The following is a 23,190-nucleotide window of genomic DNA, read 5'->3' on the forward strand; positions in this document are numbered from 1 at the left end:
ACTCCATCCTGGTACCCACATGGTGGCAGGGGCCCAAGTACTTGCACCATCATTTGCTGCCTTACTCAAGCGCATAGGCAGGATGCAGAATCAGAAGCCAAGCAACCCTGAAACGCTGGTGTCACAAGCAAGAGCTTAACCTGCTGGCTACAACAGCACACCGCAATTTCATTTTAAATGATAAACACAAGAGAAAAAGTATTACAAGGTTGAGCCACTGCTTGAGACATCTACATTTCACATTAGAGTGCCAGTTCAAGTCTGAACTATTGCACCCTTCTTTTTTTTTAACTTTTATTTAATGAATATAAATTTCCAAAGTACGATTTATGGATTACAATGGCTTCCCCCACATACCGTCCCTCCCACCCACAACCCTCCCCTTTCCCACTCCCTCTCCCCTTCCATTCACATCAAGATTCATTTTTGATTATCTTAATATACAGAAGATCAGCTTAGTATACATTAAGTAAGGATTTCAACAGTTTGCTCCCACACAGAAACATAAAGTGAAAAATAATAGATGATTTTTTTTGAATGATGATGAAATCAGATCAGACCTATTGTCATGTTTAATCACAGTGAGAGTCAAGTTGGGAATTGATAATTTCTTTTTTTTTTTTTTCAGAGGATCACTTTAGTATACATTAAGTAAAGATTTCAACAGTTTGCACCCCCATAGAAACACAAAGTGAAATATATTGTTTGAGTACTCGTTGTAGCATTAAATCTCAATACACAGCACATTAAGGACAGAGATCCTACATGAGGAGTAAGTGTACAGTGACTCCTGTTGTTGACTTTACCAATTGACACTCCTGTCTATGGCATCAGTAGTCTCCCTATGCTCCAGTCATGAGTTTCCAAGGCTATGGAAGCCCTCTGAGTTCTCCGATTCTTATCTTGTTTAGACAAGGTCATAGTCAAAGTGGAGGTTCTCTCCTCCCTTCAGAGAAAGGTACCTCCTTCTTTAAAGACCTGTTCTTTCCACTGGGATCTCACTCACAGAGATCTTTTGCCAGAGTGTCTTGGCTTTCCATGCCTGAAATACTCTCATGGGCTTTTCAGCCAGATCTGAATGCCTTTAGGGCTGATTCTGAGGCCAGAGTGCTATTTAGGACATCTGCCATTCTATGAGTCTGCTGAGTATCTCACTTCCCATGTTGGATCACTCTCCCCTTTATTTATTCCATCTGTTAGTGTTAGCAGGTACTAGACTTGTTTATGTGCTCCTTTTGACTCTTAGTCCTTTCATTATGATCAATTGTGAACTGAAATTGATCACTTGGACTAGTGAGATGGCATTGGTACATGCCACTCTGATGGGATTGAATTGGAATCCCCTGGTATGTTTTTAACTCTACCATTTGGGGCAAGTCAGCTTGAGCATGTCCCAAATTATACATCTCTTCCCTCTCTTATTCCCACTCTTATGTTTAACAGGGATCACATTTCAGTTAATTTTCAACACTTAAGAGTAACTGTGTATTAATTACAGAATTAAACCAGTCATATTAAGTAGAACAGACAAAAAAACTACTAAGAGGGATAATGTATTAAGTTGTTCATTAACAGTCAGGGCTATGCTGATCAAGTCACCGTTTCCCATAGTGTCCATTTCACTTCAACAGGTTTCCTTTTTGGTGTTCAGTCAGTTGTCACCGATCAGGGAGAACATATGGTACTTGTCCCTTTGGGACTGGCTTATTTCACTCAGCATGATGTGTTCCAGATTCCTCCATTTTGTTGCAAATGACTGGATTTCGTTGTTTCTTACTGCGGTATAGTATTCTAAAGAGTACATATCCCATAATTTCTTTATCCAGTCTACCGTTGATGGGCATTTAGGTTGGTTCCAGGTCTTAGCTATTGTGAATTGAGCTGCAATAAACATTAGGGTGCAGACCGCTTTTTTGTTTGCCAATTTAAATTCCTTTGGGTAAATTCCAAGGAGTGGGATGGCTGTGTCGAATGGTAGGGTTATCTTCAGGTTTCTGAGGAATCTCCAGACTGACTTCCATAGTGGCTTGACCAGTTTGCATTCCCACCAACAGTGGGTTAGTGTCCCTTTTTCCCCACATCCTCGCCAGCATCTGTTGTTGGTAGATTTCTGCATGTGAGCCATTCTAACCGGGGTGAGGTGAAACCTCATTGTGGTTTTGATTTGCATTTCCCTGATTGCTAGTGATCTTGAACATTTTTTCATGTGCCTGTTGGCCATTTGGATTTCCTCTTTTGAAAAATGTCTATTCAGGTCCTTGGCCCATCTCCTAAGTGGGTTGTTGGTTTTGTTTTTGTGGAGTTTCCTGATCTCTTTGTAGATTCTGGTTATTAACCCTTTATCTGTTGCATAGTTTGCAAATATTTTTTCCCATTCTGTCGGTTGTCTCTTCACTCTCCTGACTGTTTCTTTTGCAGTACAGAAACTTCTCAATTTGATGCAATTCCAATAGTTAATTTTGGCTTTGACTGCCTGTGCCTCCCGGGTCTTTTCCAGAAACTCTTTGCCTGTGCCAATATCTTGAAGGGTTTCTCCAATGTTCTCTAGTAACTTGATGGTGTCAGGTCGTAGATTTAGGTCTTTAATCCATGTTGAGTGGATTTTTGTGTAAGGTGTAAGGTAGGGGTCTTGCTTCATGATTCTGCATGTGGAAATCCAATTTTCCCAGCACCATTTATTGAATAGACTGTCCTTGCTCCAGGAATTAGTTTTAGATCCTTGATCAAATATAAGTTGGCTGTAGATGTTTGGGTTGATTTCTGGTGTTTCAATTCTGTTCCATTGGTCTATCCTTCTGACACAGTTTCATGTTAATGTTTCACTTTTTCCTACATCTGATTATTGCAAGTATTTGGGGATTGGCCAACAGATGAAAGATTCTCTTGTGTGCTTTCAAGCTATGTGTGTGTGCGCGCATGTGAGGGTGTTTCAATCTCTGTCTCTCTGCTTTTCAAACAAAATACTTTAAAAATCTGAAAATGTCAACTATTGACAGGAATATAGAACAACTGGAGCTTTCGAATGATGATTGGGAGGTACATTGAAACAACTATCTTATAAACAGTATGGTGTTTCTCTAAAGTTTAAGATTTGTATTCTATTTTTTAATAGAGAACATGTATTTTTATTTTATTAAAATATTCACAGCAGGAAATTTAGGGTTACAACAATTTTTAAGTGTATAGTTCTGCAACATTAAGTACATTCACTTTTCTAAGCATCCATTACCCCTTCCATCTCCAGAACTTTCTCATCTTCCCAGACTGGAACGCTGCTCCCTGTGAATATTCTCTAACTCCCTATTCTCCCCTCTCCCAGTGCTAGCTACCACAATTCCTTTTCTCTCTGATTTTGGCTACTTTTTTTTGTTGTGGTTTCACCATTTTATTTATTTATTTAACTTTATCTTTTTTATTTATTATTCTTTAAGGAATGCGAATTTCTTTTTTTTTTTTTTGGACAGGCAGAGTTAGACAGTGAGAGAGAGACAGAGAGAAGGGTCTTCCTTCTGTTGGTTCACCCCCCAAGTGGCCGCTATGGCCGGAGCGCTGCACCGATCCAAAGCCAGGAGCCAGGTGCTTCTTCCTGGTCTCCCATGCGGGTGCAGGGCCCAAGCACCTGGGCCATCCTCCACTGCCTTCCCGGGCCACAGCAGAGAGCTGGACTGGAAGAGGAGCAACCGGAACAGACCAGGCACCCCAACCAGTGCAGGGAAATTAGGAACACGAGGCAATCCAAAGATGGCGCCCAAAGGAAGTAAGGTGGACATAACCCAAAGTTGTTTGCCACCAAAGCTAATTGTGCAACATCAGGAGAGGTGATGGCGACTGATAACAAGTGTACAGACATATGGCTGGTCCTGTAAAAAATCGCCCCGTAAAATGACCTTTTAAGTAATTGGTTGGTCCTTATGCCCTGCCCCAATAATCCTGTGGTTTTGTGCTTTAAAAGGCTTAGCTAAGCACGCAATAAATGAGTTTCTGCTTGACTTGACTCCCTGCTGCATCGATCCTCTCCGGGAGCAAGGGAGGCTGGGGAACGGGCGAGCGGCACACTTACCTTTCCACGGACCCAGTCCATCCTCGTTTGGGTGGACTAAGACCCTGCAAACAGGGACTAAAACCTGGAGTGCTGGTGCTGCAGGCGGAGGATTAGCCTAGTGAGCCACAGTGCCGGCCGTGGAATGCGAATTTCAAAAGTACAACATTAGGAATATAGTTATTCTTCCTACTATACCTGCCCTCCCCCACATACTCCCACCCCTCCTCCTCCTTCTTTCCCCTTGTCAGACCCATTCTCCATTAAAATTCATTTTCAAGTAACTTTGTACACAGAAGACCAATTCTATACTAAATAAAGATTTCAACAATTTGCACACACACACAAAACTGTTTGAGAACTAATTTTACAGTTAACTCTTCTAATACAACTCATGGAGGACAGAGGTCCTCCATGGGGAGTTAGTGCATAGTGACTCCTATTGTTAATTTAACAATTAACACTCTTAAGAATGTTGTCAGTGACCACCCGAGGCTCTTGACACAAGCTCCCTAGGCTATGGAGGCCTTTTGAGTCCACAAACTCTGTCAGTATTTGGACAAGGCCATAAACAAAATGGATATTTGTTAAAAGTCTATCCTTTAGAAAAAAAAACACCACACACTGTGATTAGCATTTGTTGTTCCTAAAACTATCGCAAACTCTAATAACAAGGAGATAAATCCAATTTCATTATCAGTTTTGTATACATATATTATCATCACCAGCATTACTATTTTCTAGGGATTGTTATGTTTACAACTTCTAACCTCCTTTGTTTAAAATGGAATGAATTGACTTTTATGGAATTTGGAGTTTTACCAATGAACACTTATCTTAATCTTATATCTTTCCATGAATTGTTCAAGAAATGTAATTATTTTGATTAGAATATAAGTTTTTCATATCAGAGCAGCTGTTCCTCATTCTCATTCTGGTAATTTTCCATTATCGACACATTTTGCATATTGTACTTAAATAAAACTACAACAAATGCTACAGAAAAATGCTGTATTTGTTTGATTTATTTTTATCAGTCACAGAACAACTAGAAGTAATTAGAACACTATGAGAAACAATGACTTGATAAGCCCTTGTCCTGACTGTCGAGGAACAACTTACTATTTTATTCCTTTTAGTATTTTTTTGTTCTACTTAATACCATTGGTTGAACCCCTTAATTAACACACAATTATTCTTAGGCATTTAAAATTACCTGAAAAGTGATCCGTGTTAAGTATAAGAGTGGGAATAAGAGAGGGAGGAGATGTACAGTTCGGCACATGCTCACTCATACTTACCCTTAGTGGTAGAGCTAGAAATGTGCCAGGGGATTCCAATTCAATCCCATCAAGGTGGCGTGTACCAATGCCATCTTGTTAAAGTGATCAGTTTAAGTTCATAATTTATCAAAAATATAGGATTAAGTGTCAAATGGATTACATAAATAAGACCAATGTTTGCAAATAATAATTGATAGAATTAAAAAGGGGAGAATGATACTACATGGGAAGTAGGATACACAGCAGACTCATAGAATGGCAGATGCCCTAAACAGCACTCTGGCCTCAGAATCAGCCCTGAAGGCATTAGGATCTGGCTAAAAAGCCCATGAGAGTATTTCAGGCATGGAAAGCCAAAACACTCTGGCAAAAAAAAAAAAAAAAAAAAAAAATAGCGAAATGAAAGATTTCTGTGAGTGAGATCCCAGCAGAAAGAATGGGCCATCAAAGAAGGAGGTACCTTTCAATGAAGGGAGGAGAGAACTCTCACTTTGACTATGACCTTGTCTAAATAAGGTCGGAGTGTGTTAAGAGGCTTCCATAGCCTTGGCAGCTCATGACAAGAGTCTTGGGTGATTACTGACATCATAAATAAGAGTGTCAGTTGTTAAATCAACAACAGGTGTCACTGTGCACCTACTGCCCATGTAGGATTTCTGTCCTTAATGTGTTGTACTATGCAAATTAATGGTAAACTACTACTCAAACAGTACTCTATACTTTGTGTTTCTATGTGGGTGCAAACTGTTGAAATCTTTACTTAGTATATGTTAAGTTTATCTTCTCTATATAAAGATAACTGAAAATGAATCTTGATGAAGAATGGGATGGGAGAGGGAGTTGGAGATGGGATGGTTGCAGGTGGGTGGGAGGTTATGGGGGGAAAGCCTCTATAATTCAAAAATTGTACTTTGGAAATTTTTATTTATTAAATAAAAGTTGAAAAAAGATTCATTTTTTAAAATATTTATTTATCTAATAGGCAGAATTAAACAGAGAGAGAAGGAAACGCAGAGAGAGAGAGAGAGAGAGAGACAAAGAGAGAGAGGTCTTCCATTTGCTAGTTCACTACCCAGTTGGCTGCAATGGCTGGAGCTGTGCTGATCCAAAGCCAGGAGCCTCCTTCTGATCTCCCACACACTTGCAGGGGCCCAAGGACTTCGGCCATCTTCTACTGCTTTCCCAGGCCACAGCAAAGAGCTGTCAGAAGTGGAGCAGCCGGGACTTGAAGCAGCATCGATATGTGATGCCGGCACCTCAGGCGGCAACTTTACCTGCTACACCACAGTGCCAGCCCATGAGATTCATTTTTAATTACCTTTATATACAGAAGGCCAACTCTATACTAAGTAAAGATTTCAACAGTTTGCAGCTACACAAAGTATAAAGTACTGTTTGAAGACAAGTTTTACCATTGATTCTGATAGTACAACTCATTAAGGACAGAGGTCTTCATGAGGAGTAAGTCCACAGTGACTCCTGTTGTTGATTTAACAATTGACATTCTAATTTTTGAAGTCAGTGATCACCCAAGCTTTCTGTCATAAACTACCAAGGCTATGGAAGCCTCTTGAGTTCACAAACTCCGTCAGTATTTAGAGAGGTCCATAAGACAAGTAGAAATTCTCTCCTCCCTTCAGAGGAAGGTACCTCCTTCTTTGATGGCCCCTTCTTTCCACTGGGATCTCACTCACAGAAATCCTTCATCTAGGTCAATTTTTGCTGCAGTGTCTTGGCTTTCCATGCCTGAAATCCTTTTGTGGGCTTTTTAGCCAGGTCTATATGCCTAAAGGACTGATTTTGTTGCCATAATTCTGTGTAGGGCATTTGTCATTCTGTGAGTCTGCTGTGTGGCCTGCTTCCCATGTTGGGTCATTCTCTCCTTTTTAATTCTATCTATTGTTATTAGCAGACAATTGGTGTCTCTCTCTCTCTCTCTCTCTCTGTAGCTCTGTCTTTCAAATAAATAAATCTTAATGTTTTCATAGTTTGTGAAAAATGTGAACTATGAAATAATAAATGTATTTAAAATATACATGACTTTAATTTTTTTGTGATAAGATACATATGTGATTTCTGCCAGCTAAGCAAGATATAGAGTTTTAAAGTAGTAATAAAATAACAGCAAGTATTATATAGTAAACACATAAACCAGTAACATATTTACTATCATCAGAAAGTATATACTGTAGATAATCATTTGTGAATGTGATCTAATACAGTAGATTTCTTTTCACCAATATCATGATAAGCATGTGTATAATGTGTTCTGTTATAATGTTAAGACAGCTGTGATGTCTGTAGGTGAGAGGAATTTTTCAACTCCATTGTAATGTTTTGAGATCACCATTTTATGTGCAGTATAGTTTCGTTCAAGATTCCATTGTGCAGTATGTCACTGTATTTTAATTTATGTCTGCATGTAGAACTCTTAAACATGAGTTCCTACTGATATCCTTGATGTATCCAGCATTACATATTTTATTCTAGCATTCCTCTCTTTTTTAGTTAACTCTTTTCTATGACTGTAAGAAAACTGAATTCCATTATCTAGCACATACTCACATTTAATTTACCTTGGAAAAATATATTTAAAGTGGGTTTAGAATTTCTGACTTGTACCAGGTGATAAAATATTCAGTAACTAGAACACAGATTTTATACTCAATAATTCTGGCTTTTTACTTTATAATACCCAAACTTGATTTTTTAAAAAGATGTATTTACTTGAAAGACAGAGTTACAGAAAGGCAGAGAGAGAAAGAGAGAGAGAGAAAGAGAGAGAGAAAGAGATAGAGAAAGAGAGAGAGAGATCATCCATCTGCTGGTTTGTCGCTCCCCCTCTTCGTGGAGGAACGACACAGGACCCTGCGCTGTTCTTCTGTCTGCTCGGCCCTCCCCGGGTTGGCTGCTGGTCCTTCCCGGGTTGGCTGCTGGTCCTTCCCGGGTTGGCTACCATCCCTTCCACCTCCGTGGAAGGGCGGTTCCCCCTGCCACATTCCCCACTTCCGCGGGGGAGCGGCACACCGCCGGCCGGCTCTCTCGGGGGCTGCACAGGTGTTCCCTCAGATAGATGTTCCCCTTAGATGTTCCTGGTGCATGCCATCTCTCTCCTCCTTTATAGTCCTCTTCCACCAATCCCAACTCTGCTACCCACACGCCGAGTACGCTGCTCTCCTCCAATCAGGAGCAGGTCCCACAGTTTATTGGTTGAACTGGAGGCAGCTGTGTAGAAGCTGATTCCCTTCTCAGCGCCATATTGTGGGAAAGCAGATGCATAGAATAAGTCTTAATTCGAGTAACTTAGTCTAGTCCGAGTTGCTCCCAGTTGCTCCCCACACTGGTTCACCCTCCAAATGACTGCAGCAGCCAGAGCTGGGTCAGTCTGTAGCCAGGAGTCAGGAGCATCTTCTGGGTCTCCCATGTGGGTGCAGGGGTCTAAGGTCTTGGACCATCTTCTGCTTTCCCAGGCACATCAGCAGGGAGCTAGATCAGAAATGGAGAAGCCAGTACTTGAACTGGCTCCTATATGGGTTTCAGGCACTGCAGGTGGTGACCTTACCCATTATGCCACAGTGCCAGCCTCCAAACTTGATTTTCCAAAATTATATTAGTCAGTTTCTTTTTTTCTCACTTTCTACATTGAGGTATGTCATATACTTGTAATACAGTTGTATTTGTTAGTCACCATCTGCATTTCATACTAGACTCATTGTAAGCTATGTTGATTTTTTAAAAAGTTATACAACAATGTAGCATCTCAAGTGGAGACATCTGATTTTATACATACAATATAGTAGTATTTTAAAAAATGACACTGAATCATAGGTATAAAAATGCAAACCAAAATGCTATCTAGATAAATATGAAATTAACCTAATTAAGTTGCAATTGAGTCATTTAAAACCTACATAAAAAAAGAATTAAGTGATTTTAGAGTAGTGCTCAGATATCTATATCTTCTATATCTCGATGTATCTTTAGGTAGACAGAAATACATTCAGGATAAATAATCTTTCAGATAGCCATAATTTTTCCTTATTTTCTGGTGGTATTCATATATTGATTCTAGAATTATCATTTTCACTGTAACAGTAGGAAAACAAACATAGGAAGTCAGAGAAAAAGGAAGAATCCTGTGATGTTGAATTGCAATTGGAGAAATTACTGTGAAGACACGATCCTTTACAAAATGTGTTCCTTGGTGCTGTCTTCTGAAACAAGCTGCAAAGCAAACACACTGTCTAGATGTTGGTGTCCAAATAACAGAAACTAGTGCTTTTTGAAGAAACTATTTTATCAACTTCTAAGAATAATAAGAAACTGGAGACCACGAAACATACTGAAGTAAGCCAGACCCAAAAAGAAAATATCACATATTTTCTCTCTTTTGTGATAGCTAATATATAGTGTACAAAAATTGATACATATGAGTGAAAAGATAATAATAAAAAAAAAGGCTTAGGTATCTTCCTGGGACTGAAATTAAGAAAGTTCCAGGCTGGCGCCGCGGCTCCATAGGCTAATCCTCCACCTAGCGGTGCTGGCACACCGGGTTCTAGTACCAGTCGGGGAGCCGGATTCTGTCCCGATTGCCCCTCTTCCAGGCCAGCTCTCTGCTGTGGCCCGGGAAGGCAGTGGAGGATGGCCCAAGTGTTGGGCCCTGCATCCCATGGGAGACCAGGAGAAGTACCTGGCTCCTGCCATCAGATCAGCGTGGTGCGCCAGCCGCAGCGCGCCAGCCAGGGCGGCCATTGGAGGGTGAACCAACGGCAAAAGGAAGACCTTTCTCTCTGTCTCTCTCTCTCACTGTCCACTCTGCCTGTCATAAAAAAAAAAAAAAAAAAAAAAAAAAAAAAGGTTCCAAAAGACACATGGAGTTGGATCAAAACCACACTACAGTCAGCTTGAATGATTTCTACTGGCCATATGTGGGAAATTGGCCGTGGAAAAGAATAATGATATTTATGTTTTATAACGCTTTGACTAGAGAAATAATCCATAATCACATTAGACTTAAACACTGAAAACTTCTGAAGAGAGCTGGGAGAAGGTGGGAAAAGCTTGTCTATACCAAAAATTACCTGGTAATGAGAATATAAATGATGAAAAAAGAAGAAAATCACCGTCACCATTTATTAAATAAAGTGTGTTAACTGCTTCAAACAATTAGTACCTGAATTGACTTAGGCAATTAATATTAATTTAGGCAATTAATAACTGCAACTACAGAAGAGTTAGACATCCATAGAGCCTCACTCAGATTAAGTGTGAATTCCAAAGGGAAATGTAGGGAAAGCTAGTGATTACCACCATAACTAAGTGAACACTCAGTGTAACCATGAAAACAAACTGACAGAACTTTTACGACATGATTTAATATCACCTCTACAGTTGTTTTGCCAAATATTAGTTTATGAACTTGTCATCATGCAAATAATCAGAAAAATCAAAATTTTGTGCCTTTTTTGAATTTTTTTATTTTCATTTTATTTTTTTAGTATTGATTTATTTTTATTTCAAAGGCAGAGTTACAGAAAGACAGAGACAGAGAGAGAGAGAGAGAGAGAGAGAGAGAGTGTCTTTGATCTTCAGGTTCACTCCCCAAATGGCTGCAACAGCTGGAGCTGTGCCAATCTGAAACTGGGAGCCAGGAGCTTCTTCCAGGTCTCCTACACAGGTGCATGATCCAAGGACTTGGTCTATCTTTTACTGCCTTCCCAGGCCATGGAAGAGAGCTGGATCCGACCTGGAGTAGCCGGGACTCAAACCAGTGCGCATATGGGATGCTGGCCCTGTAGGAGACGGCTAAACCCACTAAGACACAGCTCCGGCCCCACCTTTTTATTTATTTATTTTTCTTAAAGCAAGTAATTTAACTTCTCAAAATTTAAAAAAGAGAGAAAGTGGGGCTAGAATTGTGGCATGGCAGAGTTTCTTTCTGCAGTTCTGTCACTGCCTCTGAGTGCTGGTTCAAATCCTGGATTCTCCACTATTGATCCAGTTCCCTACTAATGTTCCTGAGAAAACTGTGGAAGATGGCCCAAGTGCTTGGTCTCCTGCCACCCATGTAGTAGACCAGGGTGGAGTCCAGACACTGGCTTTGGTTTGGCCTACCCCTGGCTGTTATGACTATTTGAGGGAGAGAAGCAGTGGCTGGAAGATATATCTTTCTTTGTCTGTCTCTCTTTAACTCTGCCTTCAAGTAAATAATCTTTTTCTAAAAAATGTAAAAAAGTGAAAAACATGGAACTTTTAATATACTAAACAGTATAACAAAGTAATTGCATCTTTAAATGAATAGTACATTTAAAAAAGACAATGGGTACATTTGAGACATCAAATATATGAACTCTGTATTACATATTATAGTTTCAATTTCCAAACTGAAAACAAATTATTTGGAGGAAATTGATGGAACAATACAATGGAAAATTGATAATTGTTAAAGCAGTCTGGTGTAAAAAAATCCGTATTCCATTTTGCTCTTTACTTTCTTGTATATTTGAAATTATTCCACAAGGAAAAGTATAGTAATATATAATGCTACATATACATATATGTATTTATGTGTACATATATGTACACATGCAATTATAAAGTAAATTATGGTGATTGTGAGCATATGTATATTGAGGGAATAAAGTGTGAATGTGAAAAATTTAACAGTGTCTTAAACAGCAGTTAAATCACAAATCAGAAGGGGATAACTAAAATGACAGTAACATCAAAGGCTAAACAAATTAATGACTAGATTTCTTAAAGTGTTAAAATCAAATAATTTAATTATGAAACAACCAAAATGTGATCATAGGTAGTCTATGGATATTATGTTCTCAAAATGGGGAAAATATTCTTAACCAAAAATAAATGATATTCACATTTTTAAAAAGTGATTTAATGTGTATTTTTGTCATACAATTTGTTTTTATGACAGCCAATATTCAGGGTGGACTGACACAATTACTAAATATGGAAATAAAACATATTTTCCAGAGACAACTTAGGTAATACTAACAGGATATTTAAAACATTTGTATAGTTAAATGCTAAATATATATCTTTTTAGGAAATATTTATTTTTATTTACTTGAAAGGAAGAGAAACAGAAAGAAAGAGCCTGAAACTCCATGTAGGTCTCTGAAATGGATGATCCAAGTACTGGGTCATCTTCTGCTGCTTTCCCAGGAGCATTCATAGAGAGCTGGATTGAAACTGGACTCAAAATCTGGTACAGAATGCTGGCATGGAGAACAGTATCTTAACCCACTGTACCTCAGCAACAGCGGCTAAAATATATCTTAAGGAGATAATATATGTGATTATGAATAATAAACATATGGTTTATAAGTTAGGAAAATAAAACTTACATATTCCAAAATAAGAAAAATCATTGTATATATCTATTATATATGCCAAATTTTGATGATAAGTCTATTAAGTATGGAAGTATGATATCTAAAGTCATGTATCAAAAGCATTCATATACAAAACATGTAATCAAATAAGCACATTTATTTGTACATAATATAAATAAAAAGGATAAAAATAAAATAGTCTTAATTGTAGGTATCTGTTGAAGGCTATTTTATATATAACATTTATTATTACAGACTTTTTCCTGTAAAAAAATAAAATATTTATTTAATCATTAAAAGAAGCGACATTTTTAAAAAGACTTATTGATTGATTTGATAGATCTGCAGAGAAAGAGAGAGATTCCATTCACTGGTTCATTCCCTGGGTGATCACAGTAGCTAGGACTGGGTCAGGCCGAAGCCAGGAGCTAGGAGCATTGTCAAAGTCTCCCACGTGGGTGTCAGAGGCCCAATCACTTGGGCTATCTTCTGCTGCTTTCCAAGGTGTATTAGAAGGGAGATGGAATGGAAGTAGAGCAGCCAGGTTTCAAATCAGCTACCACATGGGAGGCCAGTGTCACAGCTGGTGGCTTTTCCAACTACACCACAATGCCAGCCTCCAAAGCAACAGTAATGATAACATGCTTCAGCAGAAATCAGAGTTTATCCAATGATAAATGAATGATAGCTGAATGAAATGTGGAAGTCATAAGTCAGCAAACAAGACAATGTGCTACAATGTAATATTAAATAATGTGAAAGTATGAAATATATATTCTGGAGTGAGATGAACCCTGAACAAGCACCATTCAGTAAAGACTGTTTTCTGCATAATCTTAACATTAATATTTCAAGGTCATTGATAATTAAGATACTTTAGATCTCTGGATAGTAATCGCAAAGATTCTCTTAATAACTTACAACAATATCACAAGCAACAATCACAAGACCATTTCAAAGAGGATTATACCAACACTATGGAATTAAGGATATAAGAATAAAATTTATTTAATTGTAGTGCACCCAAACTACAGTATATTCTCTTTCCACAGATATTATTGAGACTTTAGGTAAGTGAGGGTATCATGAGAAACACTTTTGTCCTGCTTCCTCTGATCCTCTTTTGATGCAGCGTTTTTCTGTACCAGTTCCTGATCTTTTTCTATGTCCCACCTCAGCAAAAGGCCCTGCTGATCGATCAAAAACACTTTGACATTGGATGGGTCACTTTCTGTGTCAGGACTGATTGATACTAATTGCAGAGAAGCATCTGTCTCCTTCTGCTCTTTTTTTAAGTTAGGACTTTAAAGAGGTAAGTACATAAGTTGAATTGCTTCAGTTTTAGTCATTCTTGTTTTTAATAATTGGCGCATGGATCCCCAGGCACATACGAGCAAGAAGATCTGAAGTTATTCTCTAATAGGCAAAATGACTGCTTTCAGAGTCCTTTCTCTCCCTCTGAATTGCTGCACTGGGAGGAGTTTATCAATTTTTCTGACATTTAAAGGAAAATAAAAACTCCTGATCAGAGTGCTACAGACAGTGTCTCTTCAAATCCTGCAATGCCCTTTAGACTACAATTACTTCTTTGTGATTCTTTCAAATATCTCCTAATAACAGCAAGTCTGGCTGAAGCTGTCCACTTTTGGCTCACTGAGGTTTACTTTTTAATGGTAAAAGTGACATAAAGGCAAAGGACAAGAGAATGTGCACTGATTGCTGCATCTAAAAATGTTTGTTTAGGTCTTTTGCGACATGTGGCTAAGCAACATATGGTATTGTGTCCTCTAAATTCCAATGGCAATTACTACATAACAAAAATTAAAAGGAAAATAAAATAAAAACTCTGAAAATAATGAAACAAACTACACTCTATTACTTTGGATGAAGCAAATTGTATGATTCATCAAGGACATTGACACCCACACGTGGTTGCTTTCATTGGATTGTTGAGCTCTTTGGCCTGCCTGAACTGCATGTGGGTGATTTGATGCTTTTTAAAAACATGCATACCTACACTGTTGCTGCTGCTTCTGCTCTCAAAAGATCCCAGAGATGGATTGTCTACTGTATGATATCAGGAACAACATGGCAACCCTTGCAGGAAATGTGGAACAACATTCGTACTGTGGTTGGTGAGCAGGACGTCAGTGCTCTGTGTCTTATGCTCGGATGAGTATGAAATGGCATCCTGCAACATTGTTTCCTCTGCTATCAATTTATATATACCATTCTTTAGCTGTTGACTGTGAGTGTAGCCTGAATTAATGGATGGTAGAGGGAAATTAAACTAAATTATTGCCAGTTTTGAAATGCCTTTGTTAAGCATAGGGTTAACATAGTAATATAAAAAAGTAGGAGACGAGGGTCACACTTAACCATGTTTCTATGAAAACTATTTGAATATTTCATGTAGCCCTTTAATCATTTTTCAGTCATGCAACAGGAGAGTGCCTATCATCTAGTAAGCAAGAATTTGCAGTTTGGAGAATGGCAGAATAGGCCAAAAGCATAGTATTGTGACCTGCTGTGGAAATAAAATGCCTTGAAGTAATTAGGATAAAAAAGCAATTACCTATCTGGGGCAGATGTTTGGCACAGTGATAAAGCTGCTGCTGCCTGAGAAAACTGCATGCCATTTTTATGTTTCTGGGTTTGAGTTCTGGCTTTGCTCTGCATTGCAGCTTCCTGACAGTGCATACTGTGGGAGGCACCAGGTGATGATGCAAGTACTTGTGTCCCTGCCACCTATCTAGGAAATCTGGGTTGAGTTCCTAGCCCCTGATTCTTCAGCTTTGCCCAGCCCTGGCTGTTGCAGACATCTAAGGAATGAACAAGCGTAAGAGATAGCTCTATAACTCTGTCTCTCACTCTCCGCACCTCCCTCTTTGTCTCTGTTCCTTTCAAATATATAAAATAAATAAATAAAAATTGAAAACACAAAAGAGATACCTATGTAGACTTTCTGATAAGAGATCCCCAGATTCCCTCTCATGAAACAGAGGTTCTGAAGTGGGAAAAAAAAAAAAAGATAGGATATCGATGATTGAATTTCTCAGAGTATGCTTACTGACTCTGAATGGTTGTGTATCTTTTGGTTATGGCTGCCCTACACTTATTTACCAAGGTGCAACCTCTTGCTCTCTCTTTTTTAGTCTTTACCTATCTAAAAGTACAGAGTAAAACCAGGCACAGCAGTTTACCAAATATGTTCCCTATCCATTTTACTCTTTTTCTACATCCAAATATAATCTGAAACTATCAGGAAGGAGTCTAAAACTTATGGTGGTAGTGGAAAACTATCTGAGAAATTAAGTCCCTATATATAGCGACACATATAGAAAAAGAAACATAGGTGAAAATAAACTGTAGCTGGCTATTGGGATATATTAATGGAAGAAAACAGATCCCTATTTGCCTAAGATTCACATACTATTTGGAAGAGACAGGCAATAAATACTTCACCTTTAAGAAATGAATTACTATGTAGCATATTTTAAAAACTGTAAATAAAAATGAATAATTAAAACAATACCTATCAGTTGTATTATAATGGAAGGAGAATTCAGAATAGAAAATATTGAGAAAATGAGCTATATTGGAGTTGAGGGAATTAACAGTGAAGATTAACAGGAGAAATACTCCAGAGAAGGGGAACAACTGTAGCAGAGGCTTAAGGTCAGAGATATGTTTACTGTAGTCAAATATCCACAAGAAAATGCATGCGGCAGACTAGAGTGAATTTAAAAACACTGTTGGAAAAGAACATCATAAAAATTAGAGCATAACAAGTAGTAAGTCATGTAGGCTACTATAAGGACATTGATTCTTTCTTTGGAAGGTGAATAAAGGCAAATCATATACATTAATCATGGTTGTCCAGAAAAAGAGATTCAGTAGGAGATAGATGAATGATGATGACAATGACAATGATGATAAATAGGGAGGGAGCGAGAGAAGAAGGGAGGGAGGGAGGGAGGGAGGGAGGAAGGAAGGAAGGAAGGAAGGAAGGAAGGAAGGAAGGAAGGAAGGAAAGAAGGGAGGAAGGAAGGAAGGAAGGAAGGAAGGAAGGAAGGAAGGAAGGAAGGAACAAACTTCCCCGTAGGAAGAATGATTGTTTCCGGAGAAATGATTGATTCACACAAATTCTCCCATCCTATCAGTGACAGAGTGAGAAGAAGAACCTAGGTATGTGAGCCGGTGTTTGGCTCAATGGTTAAGACTCAGCATTGAAAAGAATCTAAAATTAGGTTTGGAGTACTACCAAATAAGCAAGCAAATCTAGGGTTCTACTTTTGTTAAAAGTATGGGATAAAAAAAGCCTGTAAGGATATACATTGGATCTACTTATACACAGTAGAGTGCTCTGGAGACAGGGAAGTATGAGGAAGAAGAAGGATACATTTTTCTTTCCATTTCCTTATACACTTGAATTTACTAAAACAAGTATATATTACTTCTGTCGTTGAAACACAAATTTTTAAAAATTAAAAATAAACAGGACAACAAAGTTGAGCTTCTAATGAATAATTATATTTCTCAATACTACTATTTCCATTCAAGATATCATCTGCAATTGAAGTACACATAAAAGAATTTTCAGATACCTGTGGCCTCCAGAATTTTGAGGTATATCATCTTTGAAAAATATTATGAGAGAACAAATCCAAGCAACCTGAAATGAAATTTAAGAGTTTGATACTTTAAGAACAGGAGAAACATTGTTTGAGGCAACAGTGGGAAGGATTGAAAACCATGAAATTTTTTGTTTTCATTTTGTTAACGTAAAGAGAACAGATTTCATGTTTTCCATGAGTGCAGTCCTGAGAAGATAACCAAATTTCCTCCCTCCCCCTCTCCCTGCTTCAGTCCCCCTCCACTCTCCCTGCTTTTTCTATTCATTGATTTCTTGCAAAGACATAATTTTAATCCACTCTATAATCACAGGTGTAATTTACCACTAACTGTAATATTCAACAAGTAAAAAGTAGGTAGACCACAGTTCCAAGGGACTATAAACAAGGGATAAAACTGGCAATCATATCATAAGATATGTGTTCTGTTTTTATTTTTTCATATTCTATATTAACTGCCACAAATCAGATAAAATGTATGAAATATTAATTGTAATAATCCCTATGACATTCATTTCACTTGGGTATTTCATAAATACTGCAGCTTTTTTTTTTTTTTTTTTTTGACAGGCAGAGTGGACAGTGAGAGAGAGACAGAGAGAGAAAGGTTTTCCTTTGCCGTTGGTTCACCCTCCAATGGCCGCCGCTGCAGCCGGCGCACCGCGCTGATCCGATGGCAGGAGCCAGGATCCAGGTGCTTTTCCTGGTCTCCCATGGGGTGCAGGGCCCAAGAACCTGGGCCATCCTCCACTGCACTCCCTGGCCATAGCAGAGAGCTGGCCTGGAAGAGGGGCAACCGGGACAGAATCTGGCGCCCCGACCGGGACTAGAACCCGGTGTGCCGGCGCCGCAAGGTGGAGGATTAGCCTATTGAGCCACGGCGCCGGCCCACTGCAGCTTTTTAAACAGTTCAATATCCTAACACACACACACACACACACATACATATATTGCATACATATATTACTCCATTAACTTAAACCTCACACTTTGATAAACAAGAGATAGGAGTCACTGTTCTCATGTCATTATTTTTTTCACCTTCACATCTATTTCATGAGCAAATCTATTTTAGGGTCTATTTTAGTCGACTTCTAGCAGCCTTCAATCTGGGGTTTCTACTTTTCACTCACTCTTTACTTTTATTTAGAACTGACAAAGATATTTTCTTGAAAATGTAAATGACTTTTTTCCACCTTGATAAACATCCATTAGTGTTTTCTCCTTTTGAAATGCACTCACGGACTTTGTACTGTCTCCTCCCTGCTGTCGCCATGTGTCCTTTTCCCAGACTTTAGGTATACTAAGCTGTTTCCTATGTCTTTTAACTTACACTCCTGTTTTTCTATTATTCTACCTTCCATTGAAATCCAAGCCGAAAGGCTACTTCTTTGGATGGACACTCTATTCAATGTCTCCTTCCCCCTATTATTTTCCTGTCATTAAATACATGATCATTGAGGACCCACTCAGTTCCAGGATATGTATTTTTTTTGTAAAGATTTATTTATTTATTTGAAAGTCATAGTTACACAGAGAGAAGTAGAGGCAGAGAGAGAGAGAGAAAGAGAGAGAGAGGTCTTCCATCCAGTGGCTTACTCCCCAATTGGCCAAAATGGCTGGAGCTGTGCTGATCCAAAGCCAGGAGCCAGGAGCTTCTTCCAGGTCTCCCACGTGGGTGCAGGGGCCCAAGGACTTGGTCAATCTTCTACTGCTTTCCCAGGCCATAGCAGAGATCTGGATCAGAAGAGAAGCAGCCGGGACTAGAACTGGCGCCCAAATGGGATGCCGGTGCTTCAGGGCAGGGCGTTAACCCACCGCGCCACAGCACTGGCCCCCAGGAACTGTTGTAAACAGGTTAGATTCATGTGTACTATAATTTTGTTTGATATTTTCTGTGACCATTTTATGTTATTAACCTAATGATTGATATCTGAAGAAAGTATCTTAAAATGGGCACATCAGGGTACGCACTATGATACAGTGAGTAACCACTGTGGATACCCATATCTTATATCACAGAAGGCATGGTATTGAGTCCTGCTTCCACTTATGACCCAGCTTCCTGCTAATGTGCCTATTAGGCAGCAGATAATGGTTCAAGTACATGGTTTCCTTCTACTCACTCAGGAGACCTGGATGGAATTGCTGGCTACTGGCTTCAGCCTAACCACCCCTGACTGTTCTGGGCATTTGAGGAATGAACCAGTATAGAGAAGATTCATATTTTCTTGCTCTCTCACTCTTCTAAATAATTAAGAATAAAAATAAACATTTTAAAATGAACATATCGATATTGTCTGCTGTTTTATAAGGAGACCTTCTTCAAAATGTATTTGTGGAGAATACGTAACAATGACAAAGGTACACTTGCATTAAGTATAAAATGAGAGATTATAAGACTCTATTTTAAAACCTCATTCACAGAACATAAGCAGATATTCCAGGTTTTTCAAATAAAGGCCCTTAAAATACTTCTTTACCACAAAGATCACTTGACTATATTTTCAACAGGCTAGCAATTGTCCCTTTACAGATATAGCCTCCTTGCATCAGCCTTGCTATTGAACTTCAACTGAACTCTCTAAAGAGCCTCCATGTTAGTCTCCACTATTACTTCAGTGTTATACTGAAAATTAAAAGATAGAGGACAATGTTTCTGGAATTCTCCAAAATACACTAATTACTCTATCTGTTCTCCATTGCAGATAAAGCTGCATTCTAGGAACTTAGCAATATGAGTTCCTAGGCCCCTAAAATTCACTAGTGTCAAATGATAAATTTAATTTCAAATATTTCTAAATAAACTTTATATGTGCTAAATTGGTACACATGCCTATTATAGAAATTTAGGTGGGATTTTATATATTAAGTACTCTTATTCATTTTTTTTTGTCCTGGTAATAATTCTACTGTGGTTGAAGAATATGAGATCTGCATTCCATTTATAAATGGCTCATTTGCAAAAGTCTTTTAACAGAAGAATAAAATGTAACTTTCTGATATCTCCTAACCAGGTGTCCTGGTTCTGCTCTCTGGAATAAATAATAAAGATATTATCTTTGGCAAAGCATAGCTCTAACATATGTGAAGAGAATTATCTCAAATGACTAATTATTTTGCTTGCCATAATAAATAATGTGGACTACTCCTGCTACTCCTTAAGTTACTTTGTTTTCCTGGTCTTCAGGTTTCTAGTAACTCTTATGACACTTTTATATAGTCTGATATACCCTATCTACTTTCTAGTTTCCTGACATGCATCAGGAACAGAGATCACTATTACTTTTCTGAAAATAGTACTCCTTTTTTTAAAATTAGCATGCATGCTATATCTTTAGATTGTGAGTTCTTAAAATTTTTAAACACCTTAAACTTCACATAAAATAATTTATATAAATTATAATGAACTGGATTTCACCAATATATATTTAAGGAACTCATATTTCACAATGAAATCTGGTATACTGAAGTTTTAGAAGTGCATCCCAAGTGTCAATGCTCTGAATAGTGCAAGAGTAAAAGCTTTAAGAACACATTAAGATGTCATGGTCTATTTGGCATTGTTATGCTAACAATTTTAACTTAATGGGAAAGAAAATGCAGATTTCATATTTTTGAGTTTCATTTAAAGGAGTCTGTCATTAGTTTGCTTATGGAACAAAGTGCAGGTGACGGATTGAATGGAGAGGAGATTTCAGTTCTGTACACACTGAGCTCAAGTTTCTAGAAAATTTAGGTGAAGAGGTGGAACCTAGAGTTGAAACGATGATCAGGCACAGAATAGAGAAAAACAAGAACTCAAAGGCAGATAAAAGAGAATAGCAGGGCTGAAAATTTGAAGGCAATTTTATCCACACATTTCTACAAATGTTAAGTGATCTCCACAAGAATGGTGAATTGCAGTCAAGTTTTAAGTAAGGGAGGGAGGAAGGAAATTATGGCTATCTTTTTAGAATTGTATCTATAAAATACATGAAATCTCTCTTCATATTAATAAAAATTTAAAGTGTAAATTATGATATCCCTATTATTTAAGGCCTGTTTAAAAATACCTGATATAGACATCTCATTTAAATACATTAATAGGGATGAATATGAAATGGAAAAACAAGAAGTGCAGAACATGAATTAAGGATAGCTTCTCATTTGGATTTAATGAAACAGAGAGGAACTGGGTGAGAAGGTGAAAAGATTAGCAGAAATTAGCCAGATGCTGAAAAAAAACTTTACCCAAACATTCAACTAGATTACATTATCTAGCCTCTATGTAGCTGGTGATTTCTGGCAATGAAGAAAGGAAACAACAAGAAGTCAGAAGGTAATTTCTATGCATAATTCTCACTGCTTAGTTTTTAGTTTCTGGGAAGGGAGTCAAAGCAAAGAAATGTAAAGACTTTAGACCCTTTCATATTTTCCTTAAAGAGTATGGCTCAGTAGAACTAGCTAATCACAAGTCAAACATGTGTTTAGAAAATTGCCTTATTATTTTAGTATATCTACATATAGGGGATTTCTTTTAAGTTCAACTACCATCACAGTAATTTGGCTTCATTTCTACTGACTACATTTCTTTCTAGCCTTTGTATACCATTTTTATATTTTTCTCTCTATCTCATGATTTCTGATTGAATACTAGACATTAAGATATTACACTGCAGAGATTCTGACTGGAAAAGAAATCAAAGAGTTAGAGAACTGTGAATAATAAAAAAAATATAATAGTGGCCGGCACCTTGGCTCATTTAGCTAATCCTCCACCTGCGGTGCTGGCACTGTGGGTTCTAGTCCCGGTTGGGGTGCCAGATTCTGTTCTGGTTGCTCCTCTTTCAGTCCAGCTCTCTGCTGTGGCCTGGGAAGGCAGTGAAGGATGGGCCAAGTGCTTGGGCCCTGCACCCACATGGGAGAGCAGGAGGAAGCACCTGGCTCCTGGCTTTGGATCGGCGCAGCACACCAGCCATAGCCCATAGCGGCCATTTGGAAGGTGAACCAACGGAAGGAAGACCTTTCTCTCTGTTTCTCTAGAAAAAAAAAATATGTACATATAATAGTGCATGGAAAAAGTGTATAATATTCTTGAGATCATTGGAAACTGAAGAAAGAATAATATATGCAGTTATATAAGGATAAAATGGTTTATAAAATGTAGTTAGTATACTTATTTTGGTAGCACAGCTTTAAAGATAAAAATCTGTGATTTGTCTTTAACTGAGGTGCTATTATTCACTACATTTGGAGTATGATTATAATAAAGCTGAATATAATTAATTATAGCATATGTGCCGTATTTTCCATTGTTATCTATAATAGTTTGGTATGGTTCTTTAAAATTTGGCTGGGCATTCTTGCCTTGTTCTGAATCTTAGTGGAAATGCTTCCAGGATTTCCAGATCAATATGATGATGACGGCTGTTTGTCTTATATTGCCTTAATTATGTTGAGGTATGTACCTTCTATACTCAAATTTTGTTAGTCTTTTTTTTATCATTAAAGGATAGTATATTTTATCAAATACTTTCTCTACATCTATTGAGATAACCATATGTTGTTTGTTTAATTTGTTAATGTGGTGCATCGTATTTATTGTTTTTTGCAGGTTGAACCATGCCTGAATACCAGATATAAATCCCTTTGATCTGGGAGAATAATCTGTCTGATTCTGATGTGTTGTTGTATTCAATTAGCTGTTATTTTGAAGATTTTTGCTTCTATGTTCTCCAAGGATATTGGTCTATAGTTCTCTTTATTTATTGTATCTTTTTCTAGTTTTTTAATTAAGGTGATTCTAGCTTCATAGAAGGAGTTTGGGAGGAATCCCACCATTCAATAGTTTTGAGAATTGGAACTAGCTCTTTAAAAATCTGGTAGATGTTATC

The sequence above is a fragment of the Oryctolagus cuniculus genome, chromosome 2 (genome assembly GCF_964237555.1).
Source record: "Oryctolagus cuniculus chromosome 2, mOryCun1.1, whole genome shotgun sequence".
Classification (NCBI taxonomy): domain Eukaryota; kingdom Metazoa; phylum Chordata; class Mammalia; order Lagomorpha; family Leporidae; genus Oryctolagus; species Oryctolagus cuniculus.